At 48.8% G+C, this 14,122-nt stretch overlaps 1 protein-coding gene across 12 annotated transcripts in view; it reads left to right on the forward strand.

Moving 5' to 3' along the window:
- Positions 1-846: 846 nt before the first annotated feature.
- Positions 847-14,122, forward strand: part of SNCAIP (synuclein alpha interacting protein) — a 182,151-nt gene continuing 168,875 nt past the window's right edge. For 8 of the 12 annotated variants that reach the window (XR_010412963.1, XM_064595822.1, XM_064595820.1 and 5 more), the window contains exon 1: positions 1,285-1,376. The gene's annotated coding sequence lies outside the window, so the exon portion shown is untranslated. Of the gene's footprint in view, positions 1,197-1,284; positions 1,377-1,613; positions 1,771-1,802; positions 2,420-2,713; positions 4,916-14,122 lie in introns of those variants that run through there. The other 4 variants (XM_064595815.1, XM_064595814.1, XM_064595817.1 and 1 more) reach the window with 4 other exon arrangements.

Below are 14,122 nucleotides of genomic sequence, written 5' to 3' on the forward strand. Positions count from 1 at the left end.
TCAATAGGAAATCAAATGAAAAGCATGTGAAATGTCTTCTGCAGGCCTTCAAGGTAGTCCTCATTTCAGTAATTATTGTACGTGTCCAAACAGGTCCAGACAGGATTGCCGGCCATGTCCTCCTAATCCTACAGTTTGCCGCTTTCCTGCCAACAGAGGCCCAAGGATTCTGTAGGCACTGTGTACAGTATTACACCAGTCGCCCAGAGAACTCCAGTTTTTAAACAACCAGATCGTTTCTGGTTGCTATGTATTACATATATATTATTATTAACATATGCAACAATACATTATATGCTATTAATATATGGCACATTATCTTTATTCTGTGTAGTAAATATATTATCGATGATGTATTTTCAATGACAGGCTCACACATGCTACATATCCCCAGTGCCATTAACGCAGATAAGCGCTGAGTTTCCCAGGATCGTGGCGCCACTCTCGCTCCCTTGGAACTGGCAAGGGAACAAAGAGGATGGATGGACGAGAGAGAACTTGCTTCCTCGCACTTTTCTCTGGGGCAACATCAGGCAAGCAGCCACACCCTGGAGCAAAAGAGTGGCCCTCAATAGCTCTGCTGAGTGAACTTCTCCGAGTCATCTCTCCTGGGAAAGAGATTTCTTAAAAACCATTTAAAGCTTTCCAAAGGGCAAAAGACAGATGGTCCTGAGCCAATGTTACCATAAATGCTTCCACTCTCCCTGATTTCGTTTCGGAAATAAGGAAGGAAAGAGGCAGTCACCACTGCCGGCTTGCTCACACGCCTCATCCAGCTCCCCCCCCCACCCCCACCCCCGCCTCCCATTAAGAAAAAGACGGTAAAAGTGAAGTTAATATTACTGCAGGGCCCGTGGAACAGTAAACGTTGTCGAATTAAAAAGCCATTATTTCAGACCGAAGTCTCCACCCAGCACCCACGCCGGAGCAAAGGACAGTCCGAGCCAAGCTCCCTTGCCATCCACCCCTTGGCGAAGTCCTGGAGGGGGCGAGCCTCGCGAGCGGGCGGGAGGAGTGGGGGCGAGGACGCCGCGCCAGCGCCGCATCCTCGGCCAAAGGCTTCTCAAGCTCGGCAGCGTCCCAGGACTGTGCCCACCTTCCGTTTCCCCGCCCCGAGTCCCTTCTCCTGGTTCAGGCTGGACCGCCGGACTGGTTTGGGCACCAATGAGGTGGCAGCGGCTGACGCGTGCACCCCGGTGAGCGGGGATTTCATTTCCAGGGGGAGAGGCCGCCGAGCCGGGGCGGGGGGAAGCAGGGGGCGGGGGAGAAAGAGGGAAGCGGGGGCAAAAAGTAGGAGCGGAGGAGAGGAGAAGCCCAGCCGCGGAGAAGCAACGGCGGCAGAGGGGAAGGAGCGAGAGGTGGAGAGGGAACCGCAGGTTCGCGGACCGGAGCCGGCGCGCGGGGAGGCGGCGCGGGAGCGGCGTGGGCCGCCCGGGGAGGGTCGCCGTCAGCCAGGCGGAGCGGGACTCGCGGCTCCGGGGGCGGGCGCGGGGCGCGCGGCGGCTCCCGCGGCCCCGGCGGTGCGCCCGCGCCGCGCCCCGCGTCCCCCAGCCCCCGGCCCCGCGCCGGCTCCGCGCCCGGCCGCCCCGGGGCTGCCCCCGCCCCGCGCGCGCCCGTTGGGGGGCCGGGGGAGCGGCGCCGGCGGCCCGGCCGCATTGTGACGTAGCGGGGCCGCGGCAGCGCCTCTGCCGCCCGCCGCCCGCCGCCGCCTACCGTGCGTCCGTCAGTCGGTGCCGCGCTCCCGAGTCGCCGGCGCCCCGGGCGCCCCGGGTGAGTCCAGGTCCCCGGCGGGCGCGGCGGGGAGGCGGGCGGCGGCGGCGCGGGCGGCTGAGCCTGTCCAAGTTTGCACCGGGCGACCCCGGCGGGTGTCGCCCCTGCTCCCCGCAGCCCCCGGGGCCCCCTTTGTGCCGCGAGCCCCGGCGGCCCGGGCAGCGGCGGTGCCTCTGCAGACAGGGTTTGGGGGAAGGTCTCTATAGTAACGGCGGCGGCGGCGGCGGCTGCCGAGCGGCAGCTTTGCCCTGGGGAAGGGGGGAGACAGCCCCCGCCTCGGTTGCCAAAGGATTGTTCTTCTCCTTTGCCCGTTTGGTGGGGTTATGATCCGTGCTGCCCCCTCGCATCGTCTCGGAGGCAGGGATGGGCAGTGCCCCAGCTCCTGAGAGCCCAGATAATGGGGGGCCAAGTAATAGTAACAGCGACAGTTCCAAATAACAATAACCAACGCGAAAGAGGGACGCCCGGGGTTGCTGCCGCCCCGGGGAGCCCCACGCGCGTCCCGGGGCTCCCTGGCTGCCCCGTCCAGCCGCGGGGCTCAGAGCTGCCCCGGGCGCTGTCCTGCTTCCCAGGCTGGTCCGCGTCGATCTGAGCCGGGAATGTGCCTCTGCTGGCCTTCCCTCGTGGTGGTGACTTTCATCTGCAGGTGGTAAGTGAGGTGAACTGGTTATCTTGGCTATTGTTAAATGCCACGTTTTGTTTATTCCATTTTTACGAAAAGAAAAGAAGGGAAAATTATGAGCCATTCCTGGCAGCCATACAGTTTCCACAGGAAATACTAGCATTCTTTGAGGAACACGCTACTGCTTGCAGCGAAGAAAGTCTTTAGGAAACAAAAAGGCAACAGCATTGTTGCTCATTTTCAATGGACCACTAGGAGAGGATGGGGGTGGTGGGGGGGCGGGGGGCGGGGGGGGGGGGACGTGTGTTGTTTTTTCCTGTGGGAATGTTGCTTTCCTTGGGAAAGTTCATCGAGGAAGCAGTACTGTCGGTGTCCGTTTGACCCTGGCTGGTGCCTGGGCCTCCTGGCTCCTCTTGACTATTACTGACAAGTGCCCATCAAAGAGCCTGGAGGCAGGGAAGAGCCCAGAGGAAGGCGAGCCGGGGCAGGACCGTCTCGCCACACACCACGTGCTGTGGAGCCCGGCCAGGGTGCAGTTTGCAAAATGAAATAAGGGCTGTCTGGGGAGGTTTATGAGGATTACATGTGTGCAGAGTATGTCAGTTCTCCAAGGTGTCACTCTAAACACGTAATTTTCAAGCACCACTTTCTTCGCTGAATCTGCAGGAAGGCAAAAAACCTATTTCTCTTATTACGGAGCAGACATCCCAATTGGGAATGGGCTGAAATCTGTACTTCATTTGTACATATTGAAATTTTAAAAGGCAGAGAGAGCAAGGTCTAGGGAAGCAGTATGCTAATGTGTTGACATCTGGGAGAAAACATCTATTGGCTATTCCCGATGCAGCTCAATGTTAATTTAGGCTCAGTGTGGTTCGAGTGGAAGGGAGATAGCTTTAAGGGGTTCTTAAAACTATTTGAAGAAGGTGTGACATTTTGCTGTCAATCACGGAAGTCTCTCCGGAAGGCAGTTTTCACTAACGATTACTCATAACCAAATATGTAGGAGTTCCCAAGTCTAGAATCAGAAAGAAGATGGTGCTTCTCTTAAGGATCTTTTGGACATCTCGGAAATCAAATAGAACAAAATAAGGGATATAACTTTGAATGTAAACTTCATTTTCTCCATTGGAAGCGTTTCACAAGGAAAGGTTACGAGATAGTAGATGTGAAATGATGCTGCATTTATTGATTTGACATTTACCATGTGTTGATGTCCAAAAGGACATGACTAGCCAGATGAATCTCTCTATAAACTATGTCGCAGCTTTGCTCATTCCAGATAGTTGGTTCAGGTGTCGGTGGAAATGTGGAACAGAGGCCAAGAAACTTTGTGTGCGCTCTTATTTTGGAAGGAATGGTAGTAGTACTTTACTGTTCTTAAGAGGAGGGAAACCCACACAAACATCTAATACAAACAAATGATCTTTGATATTATCAGAGAAAGCCTGGAGCTGTTTTTCTTGCCAGATTTAAGGCATTGCTTGTCAGAAGAGGAAATCTCCCAAGGAGCAGGTGCACCATTATAAGAAACACAAGGGGAATTCTCTTTTAAATGCAAAATCTAATTGAAAAGCAACAAGAGAATCAGTGACACTCTTAGAATAGAAGCCTTGTTTTTGGCAGTCAGTCAGGTTACAGTTGCAAACCACATAGGAGAAATATGTGTCTTGGGAGAACAATAATATCCTGGTGAAAATCAAACAATTGCTTCTGTGAAACTTTTACCCTCATATATTTGTTTCCTTGTGCACCTTTGATTGATAGGCATATCTCGTTACAAGGAGTAATTTACTGAAAATGAATCAATAAATCGGTAATTTTTATGATATATACTTTGAATGATTTTGCACTGCACATGGATGAAATAACTAGATTTCATTTTTTTATGGTTTGCATCTTTGCTCTCTTTTAAGCTTTAAAAGTTAATGATCAAGTTATGTGTTGAAATGATGACTATGAATTGGTAAGACTGATGGCTAGGCCCTGGACAAACACTAATTGATCCCTAAATAGTTATAGTGTATTCACTTTGTGCATTTGTGGCATATAAAAATATAAAATACACAATCTCTTCACAAGGCTCTTGGCAATAGGACACATGAAAGATACTTTATGATCCAGCACCCAAGATGCTGAATAGTAATTGGAAAGGAGTTCTGAGGAGAAAATGACCAAACCGGCTCAGATGTTTTATCCGTTACAGTGTCGCTGCATAACCAGTCACCCCAAAATGCAGTTGCTTAAAGCAACTACGAAAGCTCATGATTCTATGGTCAGTGATTTGGGCTTAGTTCAGCTGGGTGGTTCTTCTGCTTTTCTTGACAGGAGTTCCCTCGGGCATCTTCAGTCCGCTGGCTGGTGAGCTGGTGGCAGGATGATCTGGGATGGCTTCAGTTACATCTGGCAGTTACCGTGCTGTTAGCCAGGTTAACAGGTGACCAGGACATGTACCTCCCATTCTTGAGCAGATGAGACTGGGCTTCTTTACATGACAAGCACTGTACCAAGAGCAGCAAAAAAGCAAGTATATCCTATTTGTTACTCTCCCATTGTTCAGAGCAAATCACACGGTCACCCTGCATTCAAGGGGTGTAGAAAGACTCCACTTATAAGGAGAGGAAGCCCCCCCAAAATTGTAGTCTTTTTGTTTGTTTGTTTCAATTTACTACATGTTTGAATACTTGTTCTGGTGTATGTTTTCTACTAAGGAAGAGTCTACTCTGAGTCAGGAGAGATCAGTGGGCAGCCCAGGATTTAGGTTAGGGAATGCCATCATTGTCCTGTAGTCTTTGTTCTATAAACCTTGGGTAGGTGAGGAATAATGCAGTGATAGTAAAAGTTGAGTCACAGCTTTCTGCCAGTGGAATCAGGATGGTTTGGTGACAGTAGGCTGATGGCAGAGTCAGCAAACCATTGTTGGGAGGTGAGGAAGGCTCTGGCAAAGGTGGAGGCAGAGACAAGGAAAAGGAAGGGATCACTCTGGGGGGTCCCATATTTTAGGATTAGGTGACTGATGATGATAGGACACTATTGAAAGCCTCCAGCAAAATCATTCTGAAATTTTAAAAAAGCTTAAGTGGCTGAATGAACGATTGTGCTGTCGTGAAAAATAGAGAAATCAATAAGTGATTTATATGGGGGGAGGAGAAAAATTCAGTTCCAGAAAGGTTGATTGAAAGAGATAAATTGAATGTGAACGTACTTTATAAACTGCTGAGTATGCTATGAACGTTAGCTATTGCTTAGTGCTTAAGTTGCAGTGAATTGTGTAGACTTGAGTGTCTCTAGAGTAAAGCAACAGAAACCAGAAGGCAACCTGGAGGATATCCTAAGGGTCAAAGGAAGTCAGAAGAACCACTTTCAGGATGGAAACGGAACTACTGGGGGGCTGGGGGAGTAAGAACTCACGTTCTTTTTCTGCAAGCTGGAGGTCTGCCCTTGGACTTAGCATACCCGCAAAGAGAAAACCTTTGGGGGTACCTGGGTGGTTCTCGGTTGGGCATCTGACTCTGGGTTTCGGCTCAGACCATGATCTCAGAGTCGTGAGATGGAGCCCGGGGTCCCAGGTCGGGCTCCGTGCTAGCATGGAGTCTTCTTGTTCCCCTCTCCCTGCCCTTTCTCTTGCTCTTTGTTTCTCTCAAATAAATAAATAAATAAATAAATAAATAAATAAAATCTTAAAAAAGAGAGAAAACCTTTGGCCTAGTTTGAATGGCATGCACACTGCTTAGCTGGGCCCATGGGTTGACCACCCCACTAAGATGGTGCACAATGGGGAGTCAGTAGGTGCTTCCTCAGAGGACAGGGGCGTACTGCTCTCAGAAGCGGGAGTGGACACAGGGTGGCAAAATCAACACCTGCCCACCAGAAATGAACCCTCGCAGATTTGTTTGGACCTAGCCCCTGAGAAGCCCACAGGATAGGAGCTGACAGTTCAGGCATACTTACATAGAGCTCTGTGGGTGCATTAATAAGAGTTAAGCCCATGTTAGTGTAGGGGTCTTTTCATGGAAGGAGAGTAAAGAAAGAAGGCCCAACATCATGCATCCTCCAGGCTCCTCCATAAATGTCGGTGGTTGTCCTATTAGAGGGGAGAGGAATTCAAAACACGTTCAACGCTTTTTCGCCTGAGGGCTCAGTTGAGGTGCTGCTTCACCAGCCTTGGGTTATTGATGGCCAGTCTGAAATTCAGGTGGTGTCCTCACCATCAGGTGCAGCTGTGGGCCAGACGGAACCACCTGGCCATTCTAGCATCGCACAATTAGGCTGAAGAGCACGCACAGCTGCTCGTTATGGAAGGGCCTTGGATGGCCCCACTCAAATCCAAGCACACGCTTTTATAGTTTCTTTTGTACAAGCCTAAGAACCCTGAAGATACTCAATAAATGTTAACTTAATGAGTGAATGTGCCATGATCTGGTACAGTAACATTTTCTAAAGCAGTCTCGTTTGACTTTTTATTAGTCACAGTAGAATTTGCTATAAAATCCCTAAAATGTATTTTTTTAAAAGATTTTCTTTATTTATTTGTGAGAGAGAGAATGAGAGAGAGCACATGAGAGGGGGGAGGGTCAGAGGGAGAAGCAGACTCCCTGCCGAGCAGGGAGCCCGATGCGGGACTCGATCCAGGGACTCCAGGATCATGACCTGAGCCGAAGGCAGTCGCTTAACCAACTGAGCCACCCAGGCGCCCCCTAAAATGTATTTTTTAGATTCAAATGTTTCAAGGTACTATTGTCTCAGTAATGGAGGTTTTTATAATCCACCACTCACAGACGTAGACTCTTTGTGGAGACACAGTTTTCTTTACTTCTTATCTTTATCAGCAGCTCTTGGCCACAAGTCACAGAAACCTAGCATACACTTGGTCAGGCGGGAAGGGGCATGTGTTGGCTCCTGTATGGGAGAAGTTCAGGAAGAATCCAGTTCTGATTTCCCCCTCTTCTTCCTGGTGGTAGGATGGTCATCAGCAGCTTCAAGCTTAACCCCTGCAGGAAAAGAGAATAATTTGGGATTAACTCGAATTAGTGGGCACATGCCCATGCCTGAACCAGGTGCTGGGGCCAGGGGTTTGGAACACGTGTTGGCTTGTCTTTGACGACGTGCCCAGGCCTGGAGCCTTGGGGAACAGGAGTAGCAGTCCGTGTGCGGAGGCGGGAGATGTGTGAATGCAGGAGCTGCGTGGGAGGGTGGTCAGCAAAACTCTCCTAAACCCAATGGCCTGAAAGCAGGAAGGGGTTGTTTCTTAAAAAGAAAATATGGAAAAGAAGAGAAAGTGGATACCGTGCAAGCAAAGGGGCCGGTGTCTGCTCTTGCATCTGTTTTTCCTCGTGGATGCATCATCCACTCTGCCCCCAAGCCGTGAACCTGGGAATGATCCCGATGTGACCTCCACCTGGTCAGTCACCAGGACTGCCTGCTCTGTCTCCATCTTACTCTTTCCCCACATTAGTTTAGAGTTAGAGACTCCCTGTTTCACCCTGCACAAGTCCCCTCTGAAAATGCCACATCCAGTCTCTCCGCTTCAACTCTGTCCTCCCCACCATTTGTCTCTAAAGAACAAATAGATTAAATCGAATCAGGTAACTGCCTAAGAGCCATTCAAAACCTCATAACCCTGGGGGGCGGGGGGAAGGCCAAGCTCCTGATCTTGAATTCCGTGGTTCCCGGGGTTCCCCGTGATGAGGGCCGTGCCTTACTAGCCCTTGAACATCCACTCCTCCTTCCACACTCAACCCAAGTGTTGCTCTTGCAAGAAGCCTTTGCTGAACGCCAGGTCCTGCCCTGCATCATAGTTTACTTTGAAACCTTGTTTCACATGCTGGGGATGTGACTCTCTCCCCGGGGTACTGACAGTGACAGCTGCCTGGGGCTTTGTCTTTGTGCGTCCCTGTGCCTAGTGCGGGGCTCCTCACAAGAAGCTCTACTGTAGAAGAATGAATGAAAACTCTGTGCTGAGTCATTCATCTTGGTGACTTTCAAGGTTTACTCTATTTCCTTTAACTCGATTTCTTAAATTTGCATCTCACAGTGTTGGCTCTGAAAGCAGGTACTCTTTGAAATTGCTGCTCAGACACTTTTCAGCTGTTTTCCCAGCTCCTTGGTATGCTCCTTGCCTGCTTGGTCGCTAACAGCTACTTCAAGGAAGGAGCTGAAAAATATCAGCCATCAGCCGCCCAAAGTCAGTCTCGAAGCTAGACTGTGTGGCTCAGAGACCAGATGAGGAATACCTTTTTTTTTTCCCCCTGCCATAAAAGAGGTTATTTAATAGTTAATATTTATGAGGCACTTTACTCTGCGTTGGGTGCTTAACAGATGACTCACAATTATTTTCTTATTAATTCTCACAGCGGCCCTAGGAAGGAGATATTACCATTATCCATCCTTTTTCTGCCTATGAGGAAACTAAGATTTACAGAGTTGGAGGGGCTTGCTTGCCACTCAGGTCCTTCTTCCCGGAGATTGTTCAGCCCTCTAGGTTGTTGAGTAGAATCAAGCTTTGATTGGGCTCTTCCAATTCACCCATTACGATTTTTGTTGTTATTGCTCTAATGTGAAGTGACCACCTCCTAAGAATAAAACGTGCCACCTACCTCCCTTGGCTTTGAATATGTCAAAAAGATTATGGAGAAAGATGTATCTAAAGCAGCAAGGACTCCGGTACCATAGTTGAAACGAAGACGAATGTCTCCCTTAGAAATTTTGTCATATTCCTATGGTTCTGCTGTTGCCAGATAATAAAGGGCTCCTATGGAGGTTGTACGGCTGTGTACAGAATGCAGGCATCCTGAATAGCCAGAGGGAAGTCTTAGTTCTGAGGATCACTCAGAAACTGAGTCCCTAGATCGGTACAATGAGCCAAACATTTTGGAAGCCACAGCAGCTCAATGGTTTTTACCAGTTTTCAGTCTGAGAGCCTGTTGAGAGTTTTCTTTTTTTTTTTTCAAGATTTTATTTATTTGACAGAGAGCAAGAGAGCACAAGCAGGGGGAGCAGCAAAGGGAGAGGGAGAAGCAGACTCCCCACTGAGCAAGGAGCCCAATGTGGGACTCATCGATCCCAGGACCCTGAGATCATGACCTGAGCTGAAGGCAGATGTTTAACCGACTGAGCCACCCAGGTGCCTCGAGCCTGGTGAGGTTCTGATGAAAGCTATGGAGACTGTCCTCAGAGAAAACAGATGTGCCCCCATACCACTGAGCTCACGGGCTTACAGGATCCGTGGAAGCCCGTTTGTGGATTTGCGGGGGCTCCATAGACTCCAGGTCAGAAGCCTTGTTTCAAAGCTGTAATCCGGAAGACAGGTAATAGCCATTGTCGTATATTGACCACATCCTGCCAGTCACCTGCAGGTTTATCCACTGTTTACCCCGTGCCAGTCCTTTTGGAGAAGTATAGAGCCCCAAGCACCCCTCTAAGACACGGATTCTGAGCCCTGTTGGAGGGGGTGGGGAGTGAAGTTAGGGGAGGAACCCCGTCTCCCAGCTAGCAAGGGGCAAGAGTGGGATCGAATGCAGAACCAACACCTGCATCGCTGCTACTTCGCTCGGCCTCCACGCTCGATCCTCTTAGCGCACTGGGCATGAGATTGGTGCCCCGGAAATTCTGAGCCTTTGTTAGCCCTGACCCCCCCCCTCACCCTTCAGCGTCCTTGTTGGAAGTGGGTCACACGGCTGCTTCTGCGGCAGGAGCTGCTGGGAATGTCTCCCGTGCAGGAGCTGAAAGGGCTGGGCAGGTCTCAGCTCCTCTCCTCCTCCCCCTGCGACAACAGCTCACACCCACATCTGAGACATACAGCCCTGCTGCCGGACCCTGCCTAGGTGAGCTCCCCTGCTCATTCCAGAGTGCAGTTAGCACACCGGAAACCTTGACTGCACGGGTCCTCCACTGCAAAGCTGGCTGCAAATTCTCTGTAGGAACCCCTCCCCAGACAGTTATTTTGAGCTCGCTGTACGCCGGGCACCTCTCAGAGCCGGAGTGAGCACACAGATGTGGTTCCCGAGCTCATGGCATTTCCGTGTAGTCTATATCTCGCCGGGAAGGGGGCGAACAAAGAAATAAAGTGTAATGTTTTAAGAAAAAGGAAGTGTAAAGGATTGATTCTACTCCAGTTTCCGTTCTTTGCGGCTTTACAACTCTAGGTACAAACGTGTCTCCTTCCCTAGCACTTTCCTCCCTCCCCTGGGATGTTAAGAGTGCTGATTTCCAGAGACTTTAGTAGACAGAGTAACGGGGCCCCAGGCGCCCCAGGCCTCTCAGCCACCCCTTTGCAGATGAGCTGGCAGAGTGACCAGATGACCGGCCAAATGGGGTGGAGACACGGGGCTAGCTAGTTGGCCTGGTCCCCAGCAGAGCATGGCTCCCTGTAAACCACAGGCTGCTTCTAATTTATCTGTGATGTGATGATTGTCATTTTGGCCTTTATGGTGTGGTCTCTCTGCTGCACATGAATCTGGCAGGCGTGCACTGCTCAGGAAGCAAACACAATACCAACCTCTGCTCCGTCTTTGCAGCCCCTGAGAGGGGCCCCTGGGGGCTTGTTTCTATGCAGTTCCTTCTCCCTGCTCACCCACCTGCGCCCCCACCTGCCCCCGAGCCACCCTCCCAGGTTCTTTCCCCAAGTGTTGCCTTCTGCTTCCTTAGACCAGAACAGGCAGATAGAAATAATAGATCCACGAACGTGAGCCACTTAGGTAATTTCAGGTTCTCTAGTAAGCACATAAAGAAAAGTAAGAGGAAACAGGTAGAATTAATTTTAATAATATATTTAACTTAACCTGCTATATCCCCAATATTAGCATTTCCACATGTAATATAAAAAGTGATTAACCAGATACTTTTCATTCTTATTTTCCTTATTTTCTGAAATTTGGCATGTATTTTATTTTTAACTCAGACGCTAGGCACGCTTGTGATGCTCAGGAGCCACATGTGGATTGTGGCTCCCATAATGGACTCCAGGCATGGGCTCTGAGGAGGCACAGGGCATCCCAGGGGCAGACTCGGCTACTACTGTCTCTGGCTCCCTCAGCAGTTAGCTTGAACCTCTACTGCTGCCCCTGTGGGACGTGGCTGACGGTGCCCTCGAACGTGGGCTCTTGAGCTCAGGGAATGCATCTGTCATCTTCTGCCCCCAGTGAGGAATGCAGTGTGTAGGAGGCCCACAGTTGGCCTTCCGTACAGTGGGAACTCATTAACGGACGAGGAAAGGTTATTTGTTACCCCCAGGAACTGCAGAGATTGGTGTGTGTATGGGGTGGGGGGCTTGCCTCGCGTGACCTCCCTTTGCCTGTCCCTGCCCGGCTCTGTCCAGTGCCACAGAATTGCATTTGAGTCAGACTGAACAGACAGGAAGCCTCTACAGTGAACAGGGATGTCCCAGCCTGGAGTTGTTCTGAGCTCCTGCAAGTCTGCTTGAGCTCCAGGCTTCATCTCTTTTAATATTGAGTACTAGGACGGCTTACACACAGCCCAGTGTGTTAAAGCTTAATGGTCTTATTTAACAGGATAACAGCAACAACAAAACCCCCAAATATATAGGATAGACCAAACACCAAAAAGGCCAGCTGATACCCAGAACATTCAATATACAGGAAAGGAATTGCTGTGTCAGGGAGCTGAAAAGAGTCATCGTCATGAGAGTTTTCCCTGTTTCCAGTGGTTTTGGAGTCATCACGCCTCCCCGGGGAGAATGGGAGATTGATATCCTGAGTAAATTAGCATTTGCACACACAGTTTTTGAAATTTTGCAAGTGCTTCAGACCCACTAATGTGCATGTGCTTGTTTGTCCACTTTACCCCTAATAGTAAATGTCACTTGAGATAATTCATACAACCAAGTCTCACAGATTGGCACTCCCATAAAGCCCATACTAACCACATATTCAGATAAATGCAAAGTTTGAAAATGGCAGAAAATATTGCTGTTTGATCTGTGAAGTGATTCTTGTCCCAGAGAAGAGTATGGTAACCTCAGGCCCAATTAAAGAGTGCTTTGAAATAGAAAATGGAATCAGGCATAACCTCCGTTTCATCATTGATGACCAGTTTCAAGCTGGAAAGCTCATGGACCTGCTTGGGGGTTTTTGTGTCTCAGAGGGCACACAGGGAAAAATCAGTCCTGCTGTCACAAGCCATGAGGGGGTGGGGCGGGGATGAATGAAAATGTTTGACCAATTCCTCAGCTAAACTCTTTGGAACAGTTTGGAGACAAGGTAGCTTGCCAGTATTTTTGCGAAGTAGATTCTAAAAAGTTAAAAAAAAAATCATAACCTACATCATAGACATCATATGGTAGATAACTGAACACCAGCCATATTTAAGTAATTGGAAGATCCCTTCTTTAATAAGTCAAGGGTGGTTTGAGACAGACAAAGCTTTACATCTGTTGGCTCCGGTTTGGAGAATGCCGCTTTCATCTGAGTCTCTTAGAAAGGAACTCGTGCCTCTCTGTGACCAAAATATACTTCGCCCAACATGACGGCTCTGCTGTGCTGTGTTGGTGTAATTGAAAACCTATAAAAAGGCTGAGAGCTACTTTTGAATTGGCTCGGTGAACTTGGACTGGATCTGTCAAAGTGGTGAAAGGTTTAAAGGAATTTTCATAAATGACGTCTCCAAGCTGTGTTTTAACCATCGAATTCCAATGAACTCCAAGGCCCGTGAACTCGGAGAATAGCGCCTTGGAGAAGAGCAGTCATATCAAGATGGAAATAAATGATTCATTTTCATTCCCCGAGTTCTGCAGACATAAGCACACTTAACTGCTGATCATCATAATTTAGCAATACTGTTGTGCACTAAAAATACAATTTAAAAGTCTAATCTTTAATTAAATTGAGTACTCACAGATTAACATGGTTACAAATCTTGGGAGCTGGATATAGCACAATGTTTACTCATGTTGCTAAGAAATAGCAGAGCTCTTTGTAAGTTACAGATTGATTTGGTAAGTAGAGGGATGTGGGCTTCTCCCAGCAAGGACTTGATGATTTCTTCTCAGTTTCTGTTGCATAATGTATGTAAATGAATGTCACGTAGCAGAAATCCTGCACACTCAGAGCGACAGACAGCACAGGTATGCGCACCTGAGTAAACATTTGGGAGATCTTTGAAAGGGTGATTTTACTGTGAGCTCTTCGATGAAATAAACATCATCAAGTGTTTGGGTTTTTAATGAACTGAATTTTTCCATTTGTTGGAATTATCAAGAAAAAGGATTGCTCTTTAAAATATAATTACCAGGAGGCCAACTGATGGTTTTGCATTCCTGCCATTTGTGGGAAACTGTGAAATTAGTACAGAGATTCGAGACAGGTTGATGGTTTTCCAGAATCATTAAAACTCGCATGTAGGAAATCCACTCTGCTATTCTTTTTTTCCTCCTTTCCCTGCCTTTGGCAAACATCGCTGCATGACACACTGAACAATAGTTTTTAAAAATGCAAAGCTAGTGCTTGTACAGCATGAAAGAGAGATGCTGGACCAGCTCACTTGCCTTGTCCCTGAAAAGACAAAAGATTTCTATGTGCTACTTCAGTCAGGATCAGGCAGCAAAGAGTGGCCTCCTCAAGCTCAAAAGTAGAACTGAGAAAAGAAAAACCCCACAGGAACAAATTACTGTGTGATCTGTTTGAGACAGCCCCTTATCTATGGAGCTGGTATTTCAAGCTAGAGTCCCTTCCTAAGAGATGGAAAACTAGTAGGATACTTGATTGTCTCCAGGAA

This window comes from Mirounga angustirostris, unplaced genomic scaffold (genome assembly GCF_029215605.1).
Source record: "Mirounga angustirostris isolate CCGP_5_RB_7025 unplaced genomic scaffold, mMirAng1.0.hap1 SCAF_7, whole genome shotgun sequence".
NCBI classification, from domain to species: Eukaryota; Metazoa; Chordata; class Mammalia; order Carnivora; family Phocidae; genus Mirounga; species Mirounga angustirostris.